We start from the raw sequence: 22,874 nt of genomic DNA on the forward strand, positions 1-22,874 counted from the left end.
GCTGTCTAAAAATCGAGGAACCTCTACTGAATCTAGATGCAAGAGTCACCATTCCAACTGCCTGGCTCTGTGCTTGCAAGTAGTCACGATGTAACCCAATAATGTTTGACGAGGGCAGACAGACATACTTCCAAAGTGGAGTATCCTGCAAAGCTTTCTCATTTTCAAGGTGGAGGATTAAATCAAGCTTCACTCCAGATTTATCAAGCCACAGAAGGCCACCTTGCATGGGCCTGCATGGCTTGATACAACTGGAAAAACGCAAGGCAGCACAACTTGTGTTACTCTGCCCCAGGGAGGCAATTCTTGGGAGGGGCGTGGATCTTTCCATGCTTCCACCTATGAATTTTGGCACATTTCCTGATTTACCATTATTGGTAGACATGGGAATGCGTCACAATGCTACGCCTCCCCAGGTTTCTCTTGTGTTTGCACAGGAAGGTGTCCCTTTATTCACAAAAATGATCCTGCTTACAATGCAGGCACATTGCACCATAGTGTAACACACTGTGCAAGGAAAAGACAGGAATGCACTGTATAATGTTAAATACAGTGCATTCCCGCCATTTCCCTTTCATGGAGCACAGCGCAGCAAGTTGGCTTGCTGCTTTGGGCTGAGTGAAAGTGTGATAAGTGTGAACCTATGTGTGCCAGGATTGTCAGAGGTTCTCACTTGTGCCATATCTCATAAATTTCATCATGTATTCACTAGCAGATTTATCATAGTACTGCGGTTTCTTTGCGCCATGCAAGGTAACGCAAGGGCAACACAACACTAAATTCAGATTTACCAAGCAACAGATGGTGCCTTGAATGAATCTGCAGTGCTTGGTATATATGGAGTAACGTAAGGCAGGGGAAAATGCTGCCTTGTATTACTCTGCACCGGTAAGGCGTTTCATGGGTGATGATCAGGTGTTCCCATGCATTCACCTATGCATCTGGTCACATACCCAGTTAGTATTTTATTTTTATTAAATTAGTATTAGTTATTATATGTTTAATAGATAAAAAATGTATGTTAAAAACTTTTTTTAATTAAATTTTAGGACAGGGATGGTGGATTTATAGGGGATAAAGATGGGGAGTAATTTACAATTTTTGTATTAAAATGTAACTTTTTTTTACATTTTTGTTAAATTTAGGAGCGGGATGTTGGGTTTATAGGGGATAAGGAAAGGGAATAATTAAACATTTTTGCATTAAAATTTAAATATTTTCACATTTTTGTTAATTTTAGGAGTGGGATTTTGGGTTTAACGGTGAGGAGTAATTTAAACATTTTGGTATAAAATGTAAATATTTAAAATACATTTGTAAAATTTTAGGAGTGGGATATTGGGTTTATAGTGTAGAAGGGTGTGGAGTCATTTAAAAAAAGGTTTTCAAAATAATGTAAAAATATTTTTTTAATATTTCAAATATGTATTTGTTAGATGTATTTATAGGGGATATGTTTATGGTTTATTTAAAATTGTTTAATTCAGATATCATTATTGGAGTTGGAATAGTAATGTATTATGTTTTATTATCCAACACCGTTCCTGAGTTTATTTTGTTTTGGAGTTGGAATAGTAATTTAATTTGCTTTATTATCCAGCATTTTCCCTGAGTTTTGTTGGTTTTGGAGTAAGGCATAAACATTTTTTAGTGTTAATTAGTTATTTCATTTTGTATGTACACTTATATAAGAAAGGAGATGTATGTTAGTTATTCTTGTAAATGTTTGTTTATTGTTTACAAATGTTTTTATTTTTATTTCACAGCTTTTTTTGTTCTTATTTGCATTTGTTATACATTTTCTTACAATATTGGAAACATTACCCCGGTATTTTTATGTAGTTCAAAATGTATTACAAAGTATAATATCATTTTAATATACTTTTTTTGTTGAGTTGGGTTGGTTGTCCTCTTCCAATTGTGGTTTGGAAGGCACTATGCTATCCTTCCACTGCATTGTTTGTTTTTACTTTTTGAGCTAGAGTACGTTCGAGCAAGTTATTTGGAATTTGGGTTGCCTATGGTGCCCTGACCTATGTAACTTTCCCACCCAAGTATTTTCAAAGTGATCTAGGAAGGGAGTTAGTTTTGTTTCATTTGATTGATAGAAGGAGCTTTCTAGAAGTAGGTTGTAATGGTTTGCTACTTCAGTTGTTGGTACATAGGCCAGGGCTATTAATTTTTTATTTGGTTGGTGAAGTTGCTGTTGGTGGTGTAATCTATACTCAAAGTAGATTTTTTAGGTACCTCCAGATACTTTGATTAAAGTAGTAGTATCAACCTTGTATTGCAGTATGTGGGTATCATTTTAAAATGCATTGAATCATTGATTGTTCAAATCAATTTTGATTTTTTGTGGAAATTAGTTGTTGGTGTATTGTTTGACTGTTTTTAGGAGCTCTATGTATGTGGTGTTCTGTTTGTTAGGGAGTAGTGCGTATAGGAGAGGTATGTTAGTATTTTCATATTCACTGTGGATTGTGTATAGTTGATAGAAAGATGTTACCACTTTCCCTAATCACGCCCTGTTCGCACAGCTTCCTATCTATTTTCTCCTGTTATTCCCTCTTCTCCGGCATTGGTTGTTGTAAGTCAGGTGGTAGGGGAGGTTGCTATTTAGAGCCACCCATACCTGACACCTGTGCTAGACTTCAACACACTCTGTTGATCCGACCAGAAGGGACGCAGGAGTGTGCCTCACTTGGACTCTCCCTTCCCTTGATTTAATAGCCAAGAGTACAAATTAGCGTGACTCTCTTTTGAGTCCCTAATTACTGAACCATCAATCTGAGAGTACGCAGGAGTGTGAATCTCTTTTGAAATCCCTTCTCAATTGAATTTGCAATTCGAGAGTATGCAGGAGCGTGACACTCTACCTTAGGGGTTCTTTTTGCTGTGTGGCAGGAGCCGCAAGAGAATTCCTTCCAACTGACCGCAAGCGTGGTCCGGTGCCCTTTCAACCTCCCGGAGGAGCCGTTCACACTTCTTCCCTTTTTACCTCCATGTCAAGGGTTTCCCGAAAACGTGAAGTTCTGTGCCAAGGCTCTGCTGTAGCTCAAGAGGAGCTGGCAGTTGCCAATTAATTTTTTTCAGCCGCAAAAGCGGTACTTGGTATTTGCTGGGGCACCGCGGAAGCTTCTTTTTCATTTGGATTCCTCAGAGGTGCACGGCAGGAGCCAGCGGCTTCGCCTCCAACGCAAGTACTTAGTTTATTTTGTTGTGGTAGCTTGTTTTATTTCTTGCATAGTGTTTTGTACCAGTGTTTGACATGAGTCAACAGCGATGTGTTCCTGTATCTATAAGTGCAACTTTGAGCAGAAGCTTTTTGTGGCTCCTTGTAGAGGGAGTAAGAAGTCACATTTCGTCTGTATTTCCTATTCCTCCTTTGAGCAGAAGCATACAGCACTTCTTCGTTAGAGAGTGAATTTATCCCTCGACTATCCTCTGGTTTCCCCCTTCCCATCTACTCCATCTCTTCGAAGAAATAAAGAGCTAACTGGGAAAGACTACCTTGGTTCACAGTTTTGAACTGATGCTCTTGTTCCTGTGAAACACAGGGTGAGTCTTCTTTCCGTGTTCCCTGTCACTATTGATAGCAACAACCTTGATTACTGTGTGTTCGAAGTCCCTTCCCCCTTCTCTAAAGTCTTTTCATTACTTCTGTCTTCCAGAACTTAAGCTGTGACTTCCTTCTTCGCTGTTATCTTACAGATGCTGTCTGTCTGCCTTTCCCCACCACGTTTTGGACATCACATCTAGTACCTTTCCCTCAATGCCTAGCACACCCTGAGTGGTGCATTTCTCGTCCCTTTCCCCATACTATAGTATAGTCAGTGTGGAGGATTGGTCTGGAGGTGAGAGGGGGGACTTTCTTCGTTTCTGCGGTTCCTGGTTTTCAGGTGAGTGGGGGTTGTGAAAAAAGCTTTAGGGCAAACTTTGAATGTGTCATTCATCCACCATTCGTCGCAGTTTTTAAGTTTTTCTAATTTGGTATTTGTTGCAAAGATGAGAATTCATTTTTCATGACTTTTGTTATCATTACATTAATCTAAAGAATGAGAACATCAAGAAAGATCTCCTCAATGATCTAATGTCTCACTCTTGCCCTCTCACCAAAACCTCCCCCTACCCCCAAATGCAGCACAACAAATCCTGTCAAAGTTTGTTTAAAAAACAACGCGGTATGGTCATCCTTTTACATCTATTCTGAAGACGCTATAGGCAAGTTTCTCAGTGCCCTGAAGCCTGCCAATCACTTCACCGACCCTCTCCCTGAAAAATGCGGTTAAAGAACTTACCCCATTGCTTCTACCTCTCTGGACCAAAATCATCAACAGTTCACTTCTACAAGGTTGCATCCCTGACTCCCTAAAGATGGGGCAGGTGACTCCCATCCTTAAGAAACCCACAGCTGACCCCACGGACCTAAACAACTACCGCCCTATCTCCAATATTCCCACCCCGGTCAAACTTCTGGAAAAATGTGTTCACCACCAACTGACAAAACATATTGATCACTTCAACCTTCTTAACAAACACCAATCCGGCTTCCGTGCAGATCACAGCACGGAATCAGCCATGACACACATCATTGATGATGCACTACAAATACTTGATCAAAATGGATCATGCCTCCTTATCCTATTAGACCTCCCCTCAGCGTTCAATACGGTCAAACACAAGAACTTGATAGATCTGTTGAATCACAGAATGGGTCTATCAGGGTCAGTGCTTAACTGGTTTAACTCTTTTCTGCAAAACCGGACTCAAAAATTCAAGGTCAACAACAAACCTGTCCAAACCCGTTCCAGTTACGCTAGGAGTCCCACAAGGGTCTTCGCTATCCCCAACACTTTTTAACTTATTCATGGAATCACTCACCAATCTGCTACAAGCATCCAACGTGCAATTTCACATGTACGCTGACCAAACCCAACTTTACCTTAAGATCAACACCCTTGAAGACATTAATTTGCTTAATACTACTCTTAAGACCACCCAAACATGGCTGGCAGAGAATCACCTCAAATTGAATGCTTTAAAAACTGAATTCGTCCTAATTGTCCCACCCGCCAAAGTCCCCATAATGCACGATTGGATCAAAAACCTCACAGCACTCAACTTTCAACCAACCATTGTGGATTAAGCAAAATCATTGGGTATAGCACTGGATTGCAACCTCAATATGCAGAAACACATTAGTAAAGCAACGAAGGGAGCAAACTTTCAGATTAATACATTAAGGAAGCTGAAACCCTTCCTACCTGCCAATGCCTTCAAGATGGTGGTTCAAGCTCTAGTTCTACCTCGGCTGGGCTATGGAAGTGTCTCGCTATGCGTTCTCCCCAAAGCTACTACTGCTCCCATAAGAGCCTCTACTAATGCGTCAGTGAGACTCATCACTGGCTCGAAAAGAAGGGCCCACATCTCCCTTGACCTAAAATCTCTAAACTGGCTGCCATTTAAAGCAAGAATTCACCTGAAAATAGCGTGCATGATGCATAAGTCCATAAATCACAATGCACCCAGCTATCTCACACAAACACTCACAATATCCGGTGGGAAAAGATCCACAAGAAGTGCGAAATCCTCCTTTTGACGCCACAAAGATTCAACAAGAAAAAAACATATAAACGATCCTTCTCAGGAATGGCGCATAGGATATGGAATGCCCTTCCCCCGGAAATAAGACTGAACCCCTCCACTGCATCCTTCAAATTGGAAGAAAAAGACATTCTTATGGCAAAATTCACTTACACAAAGTCCTATGATTCAGTGAAAACTTCCATACCTGTTATAAAACTTGTCAACCTAATCAATCTATTTGCCATTACCATGCTTCATCAGTCAACCCTTGTTCTGCACCTTATTGCTTTGCTTTTTGTCTGCCCAGTGATGTTATATATATTTAACTTACTTATCTTTATTGTATTACCATGACTCATCAGGTCTCTCCTGTTCTGCATCTACTGATTTGCTTTTTGTTTGCTTTATGATGTTATGTATACTTGTCTTGCATATTTTGAATGTATGATATAATTAATCTCATTTACTGTAAAGCGCTCTGATACCCGCAAGGGTCTTGTCCGCGCTCTATAAAACTTTCAAAATAAATCAAATAAATGGAGAAGGAATTTTTCAACTTTCTGAGTGATGGTAAATTCTGGTAAATGTCTTTCAGCAGAGGTTTTAGGGGTAGGTGGGGTTTGAGCTGTAGCTCTTTTAGTTCTGAAAATTCATCTCTTCAGAGTGGGGATGGAAGGTTGTTCAGACTCAGGTCCGTACCACATCGGAATCGGGCCCTATATGTTTCAATTTATTTATTTGTAATTAAATAAATATACTTACTCTTTTTAGTTGATGATGTGTCCTTAGTAGAACATTAATTTAGCTATCTTTTGTTATTTCATTCAGTTTAGTTCTTATAAATAATTTATGTTATTTGTTGGTGACGTCATAAATTTACTTCCTGTTACATTTTATTGTTGTTGTATACTTAAATCTTTGTGCTGAAATTTCTAGATGCAATTTTAGTAATGTTGAATCTGTTATGTATTATGGAAATTATAATATGACGTTTTCCAAGTTATTTTAATTTATTTAGTTATGAAGTTCTGTGCTTACCCTTATTGCAGGATGTTTGGAATAGTTTCACGCATAGTTGATTTTGGTTTTGTCTTGTCTCTCTCAAACGTTCATTCTTCCTCCATTGTCGTCCGTTATAAGGTAAGTTCTACATTAATTAAGTGATTGTTTTTATAGTGTTTGTTTAATTAGTTAGTTAGGGCTTTCTATTAGTTTGTGTTAGTGTGTTTTAAATTTATTGGGTGAGAAACCTTTTTTGATTTTTTTTAGCTGTTACCTTGTAATTTATTTAATGTTTATAATGTTTTTATTTTGTTTATTGTTATTATTTTATTTTATATGTAGATAAATGTTTTATATTTTTTTTCTTTAATGCATAATGTTGTTTGGTTATTAATTTGTTTTTGTATATTTAGTTTATTTGTTTAAATTACTGTGGTTAATTTCTTGTTAATTGTATTACTTATTTACATTAATTGGTATGTGCTATTTGATTTTATTATCGTAAATAGTATTTTTTTATGTATTTTATTTCCGATATAGCTAAAATATATTTTATCAATGTTTGTGTTGTCGATATTGTTTGTATCGATATTTTTGATGTTTCATTTTATTTTAATGTTATCGATATTGTTGACTCGATAATCCTGTAATTTGATGTTATGAGAGTCGAAACGGCCATCTGGCAGTCTTTCAATTTGGATCAATGTTACTGCTGGAGGCAGTGTAAAGGTCCTAGATACTAAAAATTATAAATTTCAAGGATTAATAAATATAAGGGGTTTATCAATATGTTTCATTAATTTTTATTATAATGAATTTTATTCTGTACCTAACACAAATTTTATTAATTTTCTCAACTTTATTTTGTTCCTACCACAAAACAACAGATTTGGTAATACCTCTGGTATCTGTTTGGAGGGTGATTTTAATGCCCAAATTCCTAGGGATATCACCTGATTCACAGAACCTAACACTAACAAATATCAATGTAATAGGGGCTTGGGCATAGTTTGCAGAGTTTTGCTTCACGGAACTCCACGAAGTTACAAAAAAACTTGGCAAAGATCCGCGAGTGGCGGAGTGCAGTGCAAACTGCAGTTTGTGCTGGTATTCCTGCCGCTCATGTAGAAATTCTACCCAAGTGGCAGCTTGCGCTTGGAAACTTACCGTTCACGATCGCGAACTTACCATTTGCAATCGCGAGCAGGAAAAAAACTCCTCTGCATAACACGAAGCAGAGTTTTCTGCACTCCGCAAGCTCCTTTGGACACCCTTGCACTCTTGAAATACCTCCCAGTATTACCGATTCGGTAATACCGAATGTCTTCGCATTCATTCCTATGGGCCTCCATGCCCATAAGAATGAAAGGGTAGGTATGCGTTATTACCGAATCGCAATTACCGATTCGGTAATAACTAATATTAAGAATTCAGTATTTTTTACCGAATTCTTACCTACATCGAAATACCGATTTCTAAATTCCGAATCGGTAAAATTCGGTATTTAGGAATCAGTTTTTCCCCATTACCTACATCCAGCCCCTAATGCCTTAAGCATTTTAGAGTGGGCTTTGTGGATTTTATGGGTAGTTTAGATCTTTGTACCAATTTAAAAAAATCATTTATTATGTTCTGTGGGCTGAAAAAGTATCTTTTAAATACCATCACTGTAGACAACCAAAAACTACAATGCACCAGCACTTTTCCCTATGTGGGGCTACTTTTTTCTGCTAGTAGTTCCTGGGTTGACCATGTGGTATATAGTAAGAATAAGTTTTCAAAAGCTATTAACTCAATTCTATGTCTACCCCAGCCTAAACGGACAGGGATATTGTTAGCTCTCTTGAAAATGTATAAAACTCAGTGCATTCCAACAGCGACATATGGCGCAGAGGTATGGGGCTACACAGACAGTAATAACATACAGCTCGAACAAAATAGATATTGTCAAAAAATCTTGGGAGCACCGATCTCCACTTCACAATATATCTGCCATGCCGAATTAAAACTGCACTATGTTGAAAACAATATAAAGGCGCTGCTGCCCTTTTTTGGCTTGCTATCTGGAAAAAATACCTCTGCATTCCTGACTAGAGTTATATAAGTGAATGCCTCAAGTGTGATAAAAGGGAAAGAAATACCATGGCTTGCTGCAGTGAGGGAGAGCTTGAGTAGTATTAACCATGTATTGGTTTTTGATAACCCCACTGAAATTGATAGTGTGAATAAAAAAGTCATTTGGGATGCCCTTTATGATCATTATAGAACTTTAAGGCACAAAAGGGAGGACCAGAAAACGTCCCTAGCAATCTATATGCATATTGCAGATGTATCAAATATACCAACTAGTTCTCATTTCAAACCGATGGGTCATTGGGAGTGAGGACTGCTCTTCTGTTTAAGGGCTGCTATAGTAACATTTTTACTGTGTTCCCTATGGAGTACACTGTTTAGATCAATTACCATGCCCATGGGATGACAGGAGTGTGCAGACAACATTCCATTTCCTATTTTTCTGTAAGTTCTACAAAGAATATACAAAACAGTTTTTGCTTCCATTTGTTTGAAAAATTTCACCTATCTGTTAGATGCAGCTTATATAAAAAATTGCAAGTTGAAAGATTAATTAATTGTTCATGTAGGCACTTTTCTAAAACCTGCACTACGCGCCCAAAATACAATGTGCACTTTATGAAGCGGGTTTTATATAACTAATTTGATATACGCAGTTATGTCTTATATGAAATTAATGTACACTGTCTATGGATTCGTTTTCAACCACCTCACAGTACTTTTATGATTCATGGGGCTTTACAGTGTTAATAATTTGTATTTGTCTTAACATGCTCTGGTATGTATGATTTTATCCTAGTATTTTTATGACCATTAGATTTGTATACCCCTTCTGTTATTATGCAACTTGTGGATATACAAATATCTGAATAAAGATTTTTGATTGATTGATTGATTGATTGAGAGTCGATGTTGTATCAGTGATCCTACCATGTAATGTAGACATGGGAATGCATCAAAATGTTACGTCTTACCAGGGGAGGTGTAACAGGGAGAAATATGTTTATTTCTCCTTGTGTTTTCCTTAGTCTACGTGTACCACATTTTGCAGCACATATAGAAAGAGGAAAAGCTTCAGCACGAAAACAATCCTGCCTACAACACAGGCACCCTCACACCACAGCTCAAAGGTGGCTGCAGTGGTTGCAGCATATGTCCTCATATCTTGAAAGACCCCCAGATTATAATTAATGAAGGCAAATACAACATAGGTAATCTTATTAATTGCCATTCAAAGAATCTGATATATCTTATCAAATGCCCATGTAACATAGCATATATAGGCGAAACTTCTAGGGAGGTTAAAACTAGAATTTTAGAACACAAATCTGCCATTAGAACGAATAAGAAAAATGCACCACTGGTTGAACATTGGATAAAAGAAAGACATAATTTGGACGACCTGAAATGGTGTGGGATTGAAATTATGTTTACTAGTTTCCGTGGTGGAAATTATCTAATAAAAAGAAAAAAACGTGACCAATATTTCATGTGCCTCTTTAACTCTGTCCGGAGTGGACTTAATAGTAGGGAGGACTGGGAGAGACTTATATAAATGGTCATAGTAAGATCCCTTAACCTGTAGCCAGTAATACGTGATTCAAGGTATTGGCCTTTGCAAAACTGATCTTTTGGGACTCAACCACCACTTTTCTGTCACAAGAAATACCAAAGAAACTTTTTTCCCAAATTTCTTTTCATGAGAATTCCGCATATATTTCTAACATGCAGCACGGGTCTAGACGCCCATATATTTAGATATAAAACATTTCTTGGGAGCTAAGAAAGAGTACCCTTTACTGTCAATTCGTTCGCAAGACATCATTCGTTATGTAGGAACGTCCACCGCTTTGAAGCGGTGCAATAATCTCTCTAACAACACTTACTGTGATTATAGCCTTGATAGGTGGGTGATGTATAATCACCATTTTCCCTTTTAACGATGGCCCCCAGTGACATTGCCCGTGTGGGAGAGACAGAGTGACGACAATAGGATGCTTCCTCTAGCACATTTTTTGTAATACCCACAAGATATTCGCTTAGACAATAGAAGATTATAATTAATCATTTGTTTGATAATTCAATTAGGACGGCATAGTGAATCCGGAATGCGATGAAGTGATTTCCTCCCATTTCAAGATGTCCGCCACCTACACTATAAACAAGACGAGTTATAGACAATAAATCATTTTTCTAAGTTGTTATTTACATTGGTCTTTGACCATGAAATCAATATCTGTCTCTTCAGGAGACCGAGAAAATTAGCTCTGAGGGTAAACTATGAGGTAAACCCGATAGCGTGACCTTTAACCTAATCTGGAACACCTAAACAACGCCGTAGTAACCCATGTGCCATATTCACATCGGAAAGAGGCCACGGGGGAGACAGGAAGCACGTTCCGCGTTCTTAAGGTAAGCAGACTGGTCGGAACGCTGGTCCATTAGATTTCTACCCGCAGGCTTTTCTAGTAAATTGGGATTCTATTGAAACTAAGACACTCGTGACTTCGTACTAAGTTCATTGGTAGGCATTAGCGCGTAGCACGTTGATACAGCAAAATACTAGTTTAGCTCGAGAGCAGGATATTAAGTGAGCGGACTATCTTTGTCATTTATGGAGTAAAATTGGTGAGAAGCCCCGTTAGAGCGGTAGGTTTACACTGGTGACTTGGTACAATCTTGTATGCTGTGCCACCAGTTACCATTCAGCTATTTTGCACTCATAGGTGATTAATTACATGTTCGGTCGCTTTGCATTTATACCGACAACCGGTTATTTCCATCTCAAATGTAAGGTTTTTTAATATTTATTTGAGATAGGCACAGACACAATCACCCCGAAAAGAAGAAATCTAACTTGTAAGTAGGGACTATATAGACTTACATTGCACATTAGGTGTCATATAGAACATAAATTCCCGATGACTGTCTAGATATATACAAAATGATATAAAAATTATATATAAAAAATATCATTTTTTGACTGAAGATACATCGGCCATATAGTGATGGGAGTGAATATTAATTAACCCCATGAGTCATCAGATAAAGTAGGATATAACTTGAGAGCTCGGACAGTTTAAAGACTGATCACATTCTATTTCAAACAGGTTGATGCAGAACCTCACAGACTTCTAAAGAATTGCAGCCAGAAGTAGTCTCAGGTAAATTCATTGTACCACCATCTAATGACCTTGGCTATCAAGGCAATTTCAAATCAACTAAACAATCATTTTGTTATATAAACATTTCAGCCACTATCCAGTCGCGATTTGCAAGCAGACCAATTTCACGGTCTCTTGTCAGGCACCCACCAGGCAAGTTTCTACGGGCCCAAGTTTTGTATTTAATTTGACAACAGTGGATCCATGTATCAAATTAGCTAAGACCCTCTACTTGTATTTATGTTAACAGTTTTTGATTTTGATTTTATTAATACGGAACATTCGCACGAAGGTCTCCCATAATTTGAGTCTGTTATACATTGGTATGTATTAATCTCTTTCACCAATGTTCAGTTTGAATCATATGAATGGGGTATTCATGAAATATTACTTCTGCTTTTATTTTGACTAGGTACCCACCCCATGCGTAATCTTTATGAAATTTTAGAAATTCTAGCCACATATAATTGAGTTTCACAGACACTGGAAGTGACAACTGTTGTTAGGCCTGTCCTTGTGATTAAGAGAGGTATGTCTATTTTTAAGTGTCGAAAGGTTATTAAACTCCTCTGAGCATATATGTTGTTTATTAATCCTAAAATATCCGGTTGAAATTTAGCGTTACTTATGCAAAATGCTGACTGGACCAATCAATGAGATATGTGTATTGCTTTCTTGAGGAGAGGTTTTTCCTAAAAATTGGAGTAAAATAATGATGTAACTAAGATGTAAGTGCTTGCGAGCGGGCACAGGGCAAGATTTTAGCTTGTGCAGTTAAAAGAGGGTGTCACCAACAACATGTTTGAAGAATAACAGTATGAATTGTTTTTATCATTTAGAAAACTGTCCTGAAGAAGGTGAACATCTGTATGAAATCACCGAAACGCAGCGTCGACTTTGTTTTCTTGATCTATGTATTGTATATATGATTGCTAATGACATTTTTTTAATGTGCTATGTTTTTTTAAATTCTTTGTGTAATCAATTGTTGATAATTATTTTTATAAATCACACTTTCCTGTATTTCTTTGTATTCTCTATTGTTCGAGTGACCCTTCAAATTGACATCTGTGCACCTGTTTAATTTATTTTAATGCATTTAGTTTTGTTTCGTTTTTTGCTTGCCTAGAACTCACACACATTAGCTATTAGCTATTAGATACATTTTTTGTGTTTGCCAACTGTATCTACCCTGTCCCTATTTTAAAATAGTAGGGTTCATCCCTCCTTGTTTTCATATCACACATCACTCACAGAACAAGAAGGTGGCTTGAACGTCCTAAGAACTACTTTACAAAAGTTTTGACAAAGTCCTCCTATCTCTTTTTCCCCTAGCCTATCCAGCAAGAAGCTGTGATCAGTAGTGCCAAACTCTACTGATAACAAGATCTGAGTGTTGATGCTGTCATGGTCTATGACAGAGATTAGATCATTTGGAGCCATGCAATGTGATTGCACTATGCTGCAGCTTAGTTAATAGCTAGTCTAGACTTCATTGAGCACAGCATTGGCCTCACAACAGTCCAGTCACCTATTTGATTAGTTCCATGCATCTCTATTATGTTATACTCATTTAAGGCAAAACGTGAAGTTTGCAGCAGGGTTGCTTCCTTAATAAGAGGATGGCTCACCCCTTCTGTGAATGCTATCACTCATTTTAGAATTTAGCAGTGGCTTAAAAATGATGGCATTGGCAGGGGACACGTGCCAGGCAGACCTATTTTGGTGGTGGTTGACAGTACCAATTTAAAAATGTCTTCTTTCTCAGAGATCTAGTTCTGAGTTCACCTTGTCTTTCAATCCCACACATTGTCCTTCCTAGGCTTCCCACAATTATAGCTATGAAATTTAGTTGCACTTTAAATATAGACGCATACAAAATTATGTTTTTATGTGTTAGGCACTATGCTCCATCCAACACAGGCATTGCTTCTGAGGGTACACTTATTGTTTTTAACCCCTTCCACGCTCATGACGAGCTGGGCTCGTCATGGTGTAGCCTCCTCGCACGCTCATGACGAGCCCAGCTCGTCATGAATAATGGAAAATGGAGGATCCCAGCACCGGGGGGGAAAACGCATAGCAGCCAAGTGGTTAATTCATTGACTGTGCTGAAGTATCACTATGAAAGAATATAAAAACCTATCCTGGGACGATTTCCAGTAGTTTGTGCGCTACAGACAACCATGCCATCAACCATTGGCAGATTCACGGGGTTGAGCTTCAGATGATTTGAGCTCATCCAATTGCTAATGAAGCAGAGCGTGTTTTGAAAAGTGGTGCTTGATTCGTCAGAGGAATCAATGGTAAAGATCAGTTGAATGTCATCCGCGTAATTAAACGCGGTGACACTCAACCCACGAAGGGAACGGATTAAAGGAACCAGGTACAAATTAAAAAGAAGGGGGGCCAAAGAGGAGCCCTGCGGGACACCACAGGTTAGCTCGACCTGAGTAGCAGAGAACTGGGACAGCCTCACAGCTTGTTGGCGTTTAGTCAGGAAAGACTGAACCCAGTCCAGGGCGGTGCCCTGGATGCCAGCCTCTCTGACACGGTCGACCAAAATACCATGGTCGACCGTGTCAAAGGCGGCCGACAGATCCAAGAGGACCAGGGCCTGACAGATGTTGGCGTCGGCCCCTCTGCGCAATTCATCCATCACGGAGAGGATAACTGCCTCTGTGGAATGTGCAGGTCTAAACCCGGCCTGCTGGGGGTCCAAGACGCATGAGTCTTCAACAAACGTGCTAAGGGTATGAGTTACATGCGACTCCAGGACTTTACTAAGGAAGGGAAGGAGGGATATAGGGCGATAGTTGCTCATGATGGAGGGGTCTGCCGAGGGTTTTTTCAGGATGGCAACCACCTCGGCCTGTTTAAGGAGCAAGGAACCTCCCCAGTGGCCAAAGAGTTGTTTAAAAGGGCCAAGGGGGGTTCAGAGCAGGAAGTAAAGGCTTCCCGAAGGGCCGAGGGGGGGGCAGCAGTCGCGAGGAGAACCAGAGGAAACCTTGTGCAAAAGTGAAAGAAAGTTAACTTTCGAGATGGGGGGAATCTGAGTTAAAATATGGGTATTGAGATGATGGCAGGAATCAATAAGCGGAGAGGGGGCTGGCGGGGCTTGGACAGAGATACTAGTTTTAATCTTAACAATTTTTTCCACAAAAAAATTGGTTCAGGGAATCACATAGGGATTGGGAAGGGAGGGGCGCAATAGTGACTCTCACCGGATTAGACAGTTCCTCAACAATTGAAAATATATCTTTGGATTTGTTTGAGGAGTCCAAAATTCTGTTGGAAAAATAGAGGGATTTAGCCAAAGCTATGGCTGATTTATACTCTCTAAGCAGGGAGGAAAATATCTGTTTAGTCTCGGGGGAATACCCCCGGCGCCAGCGCCGTTCTGCCTGACGAAGACCAAGTTTTTAGGCTCTGAGATCCTCGGTGAACCACCTCTGGGCGTCATGACTGCGCCTCGCTCTGACTAGTTTTAAGGGTGCCACCAAGTCAGCAGCAGAGGTAAGCCAATGAGTAAGACCCTGTGTCTGAGTGCTATGGGCCTAGGGGCTCATAGCACTTGGACCTCCCACATACACTGACCATGCACGAAACCTATGCATCATCCTGGACTCCTCACTAACCTTAAACCACCAGATCAACTCTGTCTCACCGTCCTGCTTCTACACATGACATTACGTCTCCTCCGAAAAATCTTCAAATGGATCCCCACCAAGTCCAAAAAGATGGTCACCCACACACTCACCAGCAGCAGAATCGACTACAGCAAACACACTTTACACGAACATCACCCAGAAACTCTTCAAGAAACTGCAGAACATTCAGAATGCCTCCGCCAGAATCATACTCAAAATCCTTCACTACAGCCACATGACCAGCCACCTGAGAGACCTCCACTGGCTCCCAGTCCACAAAAGAATCACCTTCAAACTCCTCACACACATCTACAAAGCCCTACATGACACAGGACCTCGGCACCTCAACTACCACCTCTCATTCCACGTACCCACCAGAGACCTCTGTTTCATCCAACTGACCATGGCTACCGTCCCAGGCTACCGTCCATGTATCTGCAAGATCTCAGCCAGAGGAAAATCCTTCTCCTGCCTCGCAGCATAGACATGGAACACCCTGCCTCTCCAGCTCAGGAAATCACCTTCACAGCCTCAATTCAGCAAGGACCTCAACACCTAGCTCTTTGACTGCACCACAGCGCCTTTAATCGAAAAGCATCTCCCCTACCCACATCACCTTGAGACCCTTACGGGTGAGTAGTTGCACTTTACAAGCCTCCTGATTGATTGATTGATGCACGCACAACTGTGTAGGCATAGGGGGCAAAACATGTGCCCCCGGCCACTATACCCACTGGGCTAATTCGTTCTGGGGTCCTGTCTGTGGCCCCTTACCTTCCTTCCTGCTGACCTTGTCATGGCTGTATGAATTCTGTTTTGATAATGTTTTAATTGTTAAATAATGCTGTAGTTCTGTATTTTTATGTTGTTTATTGTTCTTGTATTTCAGATTGTATATACTTGTGGGATTCAAATATTATATCCTGAAGAAGGTGTTGGGTTTTTAAATACGTGCCCACCGAAACGCGTCGATGCATTTTTTTTAGTTGAAATACGTTAAGTCTATGAAGTAACAACCCTGACTATAAAAGTGATATAAATGTCAGAGTGTGATTGCGTTTCGACTACTGTATTTATCTCATGACAATAGGATCCATTTAGTCCTTATTTTTTGTCTCCCACTTTTGTGTTTTTATATTTGTGTGATTTTATATTGTATAATTGTATATTTTAACAATTATGTACTGACGATAGGATATTCTGTATTTTTAATACTTACCTGAATAAACTGTATATTTTTTATGAATGTCAACTTTATATTTCCTCTTTGCTCCCTTCTGAGTTTATTGTTGTGTTTGAAAGTATAGATGGTATAGTAATTCACCCAAAGGGGAATTTCTGTTTTGACATTTGTCTTCTTGGTACCCTACCCCTTTGGTTATTGGGTCCCTCTCTTTTATTAGAGATGGCTCGGTCCCCGCCATGAAAATGTCATCAAAAAGGAAGATTATAATGCCCATGGTGGTGCCAATGCCGGCACCACCTCCATTGCAGCTTTGCTCACAGCGGGACCCGAGATACTAGCATTAGTGGTGGTCTTTCAGCTGTGTTACAGTGGTATCACCACCTGCATCCTAATTTGGTGCTTGGACCACCAGGTATGCAGGCGGTCGTACCAATGAAAAGTGTCACAGTGGTCCCAGAACCGACAACACCCAATTCAGGGCCAGGGTCTTGAAGTCTTTCCCAGAAGTTCAGTACCTAGCAGAGTTCGACCAGCAAAATACAGACATTTGGGAAATGAAATATGTTAGATACTATCCGAGAAAGAGTCCACAATTGGTAATCATTTGCCTTTATGATGTACCGCAAAACTACAAACTGTAGAGTAATTTTGCAGTGTGATTTACATTTTGAGGAAGGATTAGTAATAGTGTGATGGGTAAAGTGATAATTTTCATTAATTTTCCAAATAGGTAAAAGGTTGAATACTTAGCTATAAAATTTAATCAAATTGATGGTGTGACGCAGTTGGCCGAGATATTGTACGTTTTTTGCTTGTAAAAGATCTATAAATTGCAAGGTTTAGGTGTAGATGCAGCTTTTATTAAATTGGAAGTACAGTATTCAAAGAAGGTATGTCATATGTTGCATTGTCCCGAGTTAGAATATTGTCCGGTTTGTTTTTGGTTGATTTTAATTCAAAAAGATTTAGTACCGATGCAAGTTGTGCCAGAGAGTATAATCAGTTAAGAAGTGTATATACTCATCACTTAGGACAGTATCCTATGTATGGAAAATAGATAATCTGACCTAAGCAGAAGTTTACAAAAGAATCAACGGATATTCCTCAAAAGAAGCAAATGAAGAGCAAGGAAGAAGGTGTTGACATAAAAAACTGTTAAATGAGGGAGATATTGTAGGTTTGCATTTCGAAAATAGTAATGGTGTGAACAGTTATGCTAAAGTTGTTCTCAATGTACTCTTCAATTAACAGCAGCTTATAAATGCAATCCAAAATAAAGCACAACAGATTCTGCTCTCAACTGTATCATTTGATGAAACGTACACATAGTGATAGGTCTGTAGTACATTCAGCTTCAAGCATTCGAGATCTCGTAAACTTATATAGTGTGTCTGTAGTATTTACTCTCAGCACTCAAGATGCATAGGAATTTATTATGGTCATCCTTGGAGTTTTGAAACAAGAAGAAGTAAATATTGGTGACTTATTTGGACTGAGTTGCACATGGAACCAATCTGTGAAGATTGCTCTTTTACATCTACTACTCAAATTGAAAAAGTGCTATACAGTGTTTGCTCTTCATGGATCATCACTGTTTAAGACATCATTTGGCCTACAAGGGGTGATGTGTTCAAAATGAAATCAAAAATATAGTTCTATTTCAAGGAATAAACTTCTTGCAATATCATATCATTTTATTGTTTTCTGTATGTGTATTTAAATTACTGTAATACCTATAACTAAAATAATGTGTTGATTATTTGTAGTGAGTGTAATGCATAGTATCATTTATTTATAGTGCCACACTATGCAGTTCTGTTTTTTTTCTTAAAATCTAGATGATTGCTTTTTCCCCAACTTTTCAAGGATTAATCGTTATATAGAACATCGTTTATGATGTAGAAATATGAAAGCTGAGAACAGTAGCAAAGAAAAAATGAAATGCTTGAAGTAAATGTATAAGTCATTTTCTGTGTTACAGCTGTTTATTGTTTTATTCATGACTTAAACATTTCCATTACAGAAACATATACCTTACTGTGCAACTATATAATAAGTAAAAATATCATTTATTTCTATTATTCTTTCTTGTATAACAGATGAATGAATTCATTTTTGTAGTTATATGGGTAACTAAGGGCCTGAGTATTACTGACCGTCCAACTGGTATCTTTGCGAGCCCTTTCTAACCAACAAGGCTGGAAAGTTCCCCCTGCCGTATTATGATGCAACCACTGATACCGTGGCAGTCACATCCAGGGTGTACAAAATCACAGAAAACCTGTGAATTGTATACACATGCATGACATATACGGGGATATGCCTTGTGTACCATGCACCCCATTGACAGAGTGTGGTGGAATGTGCACAATCCAGTCAATGGGGATACATACCGCATAAGGACTTACCTGGATTAGGGCGCCCACAGGATCATAGTCATCAGGGGTTCAGCTGCTCAGATGTAGGGGGGACCTGGCGAAAGGGATACATACCATAAAGAAGTGGATTTGGGTGAGTATATACCCCAAATTCATTGCTTCTGATGACTGGAGTAAGGCGGTTAAACTGCCACAGTCAGGTCATCGGAAATCAACATCCTAATTAGGACGGTAGTCAGAGATCCCTGTGCAGCCCTATGGTGGTTTGTAGCTTTCTGTCAGAGTCAGTGGTCTATCAGCAGGTGGTCTGAATACAGGATGCATGCATCTTAATCTGGCACTAAGTGTTTACTTAAGTTTTATTATACATGCAATAAGGCCCCCAGATATGGCTGGATACACTAGAAAACTCAACCACACATTCATACAGGTATTACCATAGCAAGGATCCACTTATATATATATACTCAGACAATCAGGCATACACTGTTACATCCAAAGACATGCTCAGACACTCATGCATACATTAAGACACCAAAGTAGACACTAATGTATACACTGACACACCCAGGCACGCACTCTTGCATACTCTGATACATCCAGCAACACACTGATGCATATATTGAGGCACCCAGGGACATAGTGATGCAGGGACATAGTGATGCATATACTGACACACTCAGTCAGACACTAACACATACACTGACACATCCAGGCATACACTGATACATACACAAAGACACCTACAAACACACATATGCATACTTTCACATACTGAATAACACTAAAGCGGCAACAAATGGCACTACTGGTGGCAGGCAGCCCAAGAGAAACCATTGGTGCATTAAGTTCCTTAAATTCACGTTATCAAAGTATGTTAAACTGGAGTAATTTGATAACATGAATTTAGAGAGGGTGATTCACCAATGGTTTATTTTGGGGCAATGAATGATACACTACAGTGAACTTAAGTGTAGATAGATTATTATACACTCAGGGGTCGATTCCAATTCGGGAAAGAAAACCGTCCTACAATTCGTATTTGTAGCCGTTTCCGTACGATTCGTACAAAGCTGTTCGAATTGCGTAGTACGATCCGTTTACAAAGGTTCCGTCCGAATGTTTACAAACCGTACGAAAAACTAGCGAAGAACCGTACGATACAGACTCGGCTAGTGAACCGTACGATTTGTAAACATGCCGTACGACCCGCCAAGTATGATCCGGACCGGAGACCGTGAACCCCATTCGTATGGGAAAACGCAGTCGCTTATGAACAGCGATTTGTACGGAAAACATCGCTTATGAGCGAGCTGCACAATCTAATAAAAACGAACCCCCTGAACGAAGCGTGCACGTACCCGCAAATACGCCGTGTATGAGAAAGCTACACAAGAAAGTACGAGACGAACCCCCCTCAAAAAAATACACGTGTACCCCTAAAGTAGCACAACACCACAAAACATATCTCCTGTGTACAAACCATTGCAAAGCAATGTCCTGGCCAAATCCAATGTGGCAAACAGAGGGCCCAACTCAGACCCACCCCTTATAACACACCCACCAAAAAATTCAAACTAAGCCACACCCACAAATGGACCAATAAAAAGGGCCCACACACACAAACCAGCATCCTTTGCAACATACACATTTACCTACAGAGATTTACAACACACCAACAACTGCACACATCCACCTTCACACATACCCACAATCATATTCAGACCCACACACCCCCTTCACATTCAGACCCACAACCCCCCATCCATACACACCTTCACCCCCCCCCAATCACATTCACCCCACAACATGTCTGCACCAAAGAATCCAAAGTTCACAAACCAGAAGATGGAGATCCTTAAAAATGAAGTCATCAGAGGAGAGCCACAGCTGTTTGGCACATTGGTCAGACAGACCAGCATAGCTGACAAAACCCGGCTGTGGGAGAGGATCGTCAATAAGGTCAATGCTGTTGTACCCATCAGGCACACCAGGAGGGATTGCCAGGCTAGGTGGTACAATCTGCGTAGGATGGTCAAACACAAGATGGATGAGGACTATGCCAATACCCACCACACTGGAGGTGGTGGTCCTCGCAGACCAGTACAGTTCCAGCCCTGGGAGGAGAAGGTCATGGCCCTGCTACCACCGGTGGGAGTATATGGAATTGATGGAGTCGTGGAGCCTGGTGAGTATACAAACAACTCATGTCACATGGGGGGTCTCCCAGCATTCGCCAGACATAAGAGGGGTGGGTGCAGAGGACTCCCAGCAGTGCCCAGACATAGGAGGTGGGTGTGGATATGACTCCCAGCAGTGCCCAGACATAGGAGGGGGGTGTGGATATGACTCCAAGCAGTGCCCAGACATAGGAGGGGCGGATGCACAGGACTCCCAGAAGTGCCCAGACATAGGAGGGGGGTGTGGATATGACTCCCAGCAGAGGACAGATATAGGAGGGGGGTATGGATATGACTCCCAGCAGTGCCCAGACATAGGATGGGGTGTGGATATGACTCCCATACGTGCCCAGACATAGGAGGGGGGTGTGGATATGACTCCCAGCAGTGCCCAGACATAGGAGGGGAGTGTGGATATGACTCTCAGCAGTGCCCAGAGATAGGAGGGGGTGTGGATATGACTTCCAGCAGTGCCCAGACATAGGAGGGGTCTGTGCACAGGACTCCCAGCAGTGCACAGACATAGGAGGTGGGTGTGGATATGACTCCCAGCAGTGGCCAGACATAGGAGGGGGGTGTGGATATGACTCCCAGCAGTGCCCAGACATAGGGGGGTGTGGATATGACTCCCAGCAGTGCCCAAACATAGGAGGGGGATGTGGATATGACTCCCAGCAGTGCCCAAACATAGGAGGGGGATGTGGATATGACTCCCAGCAGTGCCCAGACATAGGAGGGGGTGTGGATATGACTCCCAGCAGTGCCCAGACATCGGAGGGGGGTGTGGATATGACTCCCAGCAGTGCCCAGACATAGGAGGGGTGGGTGCACAGGACTCCTAACAGTGCACAGACATAGGAGGGGGGTGTAGAAGTGACTCCTAGCAGTGCCCAGACATAGGAGGAGGGTGTGGATGTGACTCCCAGCAGTGCCCAGACATAGGAGAGGGGTGTGGATATGACTCCCAGCAGTGCCCAGACATAGGAGGGGTGTGGATATGACTCCCAGCAGTGCCCAGACATAGGAGGGGTGGGTGCACAGGACTCCCAGCAGTGCACAGACATAGGAGGGGGGTGTGGATATGACTCCCAGCAGTGCCAAGACATAGGAGTGGCTGTGTATATGACTCCCAGCAGTGCCCGGAGATAGGAGGGGTGGGTGCACAGGACTCCCAGCAGTGCCCAGACATGGGAGGGGGGTGTGGATATGACTCCCAGCCGTGGCCAGACATAGGAGGGGGGGTGGATATGACTCCCAGCAGTGGCCCGACATAGGAGGTGGGTGTGGATATGACTCACAGCAGTGCCCAGACATAGGAGGGGTGGGTGCACAGGACTCCCAGCAGTGCCCAGACATAGGAGGGGGTGTGGATATGACTCCCAGCAGTGCCCAGACATAGGAGGGGTGGGTGCACAGGACTCCCAGCAGTGCCCAGACATAGGAGGTGGGTGTGGATATGACTCCCAGCATTGCCCAGACATAGGAGGGGTGGGTGCACAGGACTCCCAGCAGTGCCCAGACATAGGAGCGGGGGGTAGGAAATGACTCCCAGCAGTGCCCAGACATAGGAGGGGGTGTGGATATGACTACCAGCAGTGCCCAGACATAGGAGGGGGTGTGCATATGACTCACAGCAGTGCCCAGACATGGAAGGG

This window comes from Lissotriton helveticus, chromosome 6 (assembly GCF_964261635.1).
Source record: "Lissotriton helveticus chromosome 6, aLisHel1.1, whole genome shotgun sequence".
NCBI classification, from domain to species: domain Eukaryota; kingdom Metazoa; phylum Chordata; class Amphibia; order Caudata; family Salamandridae; genus Lissotriton; species Lissotriton helveticus.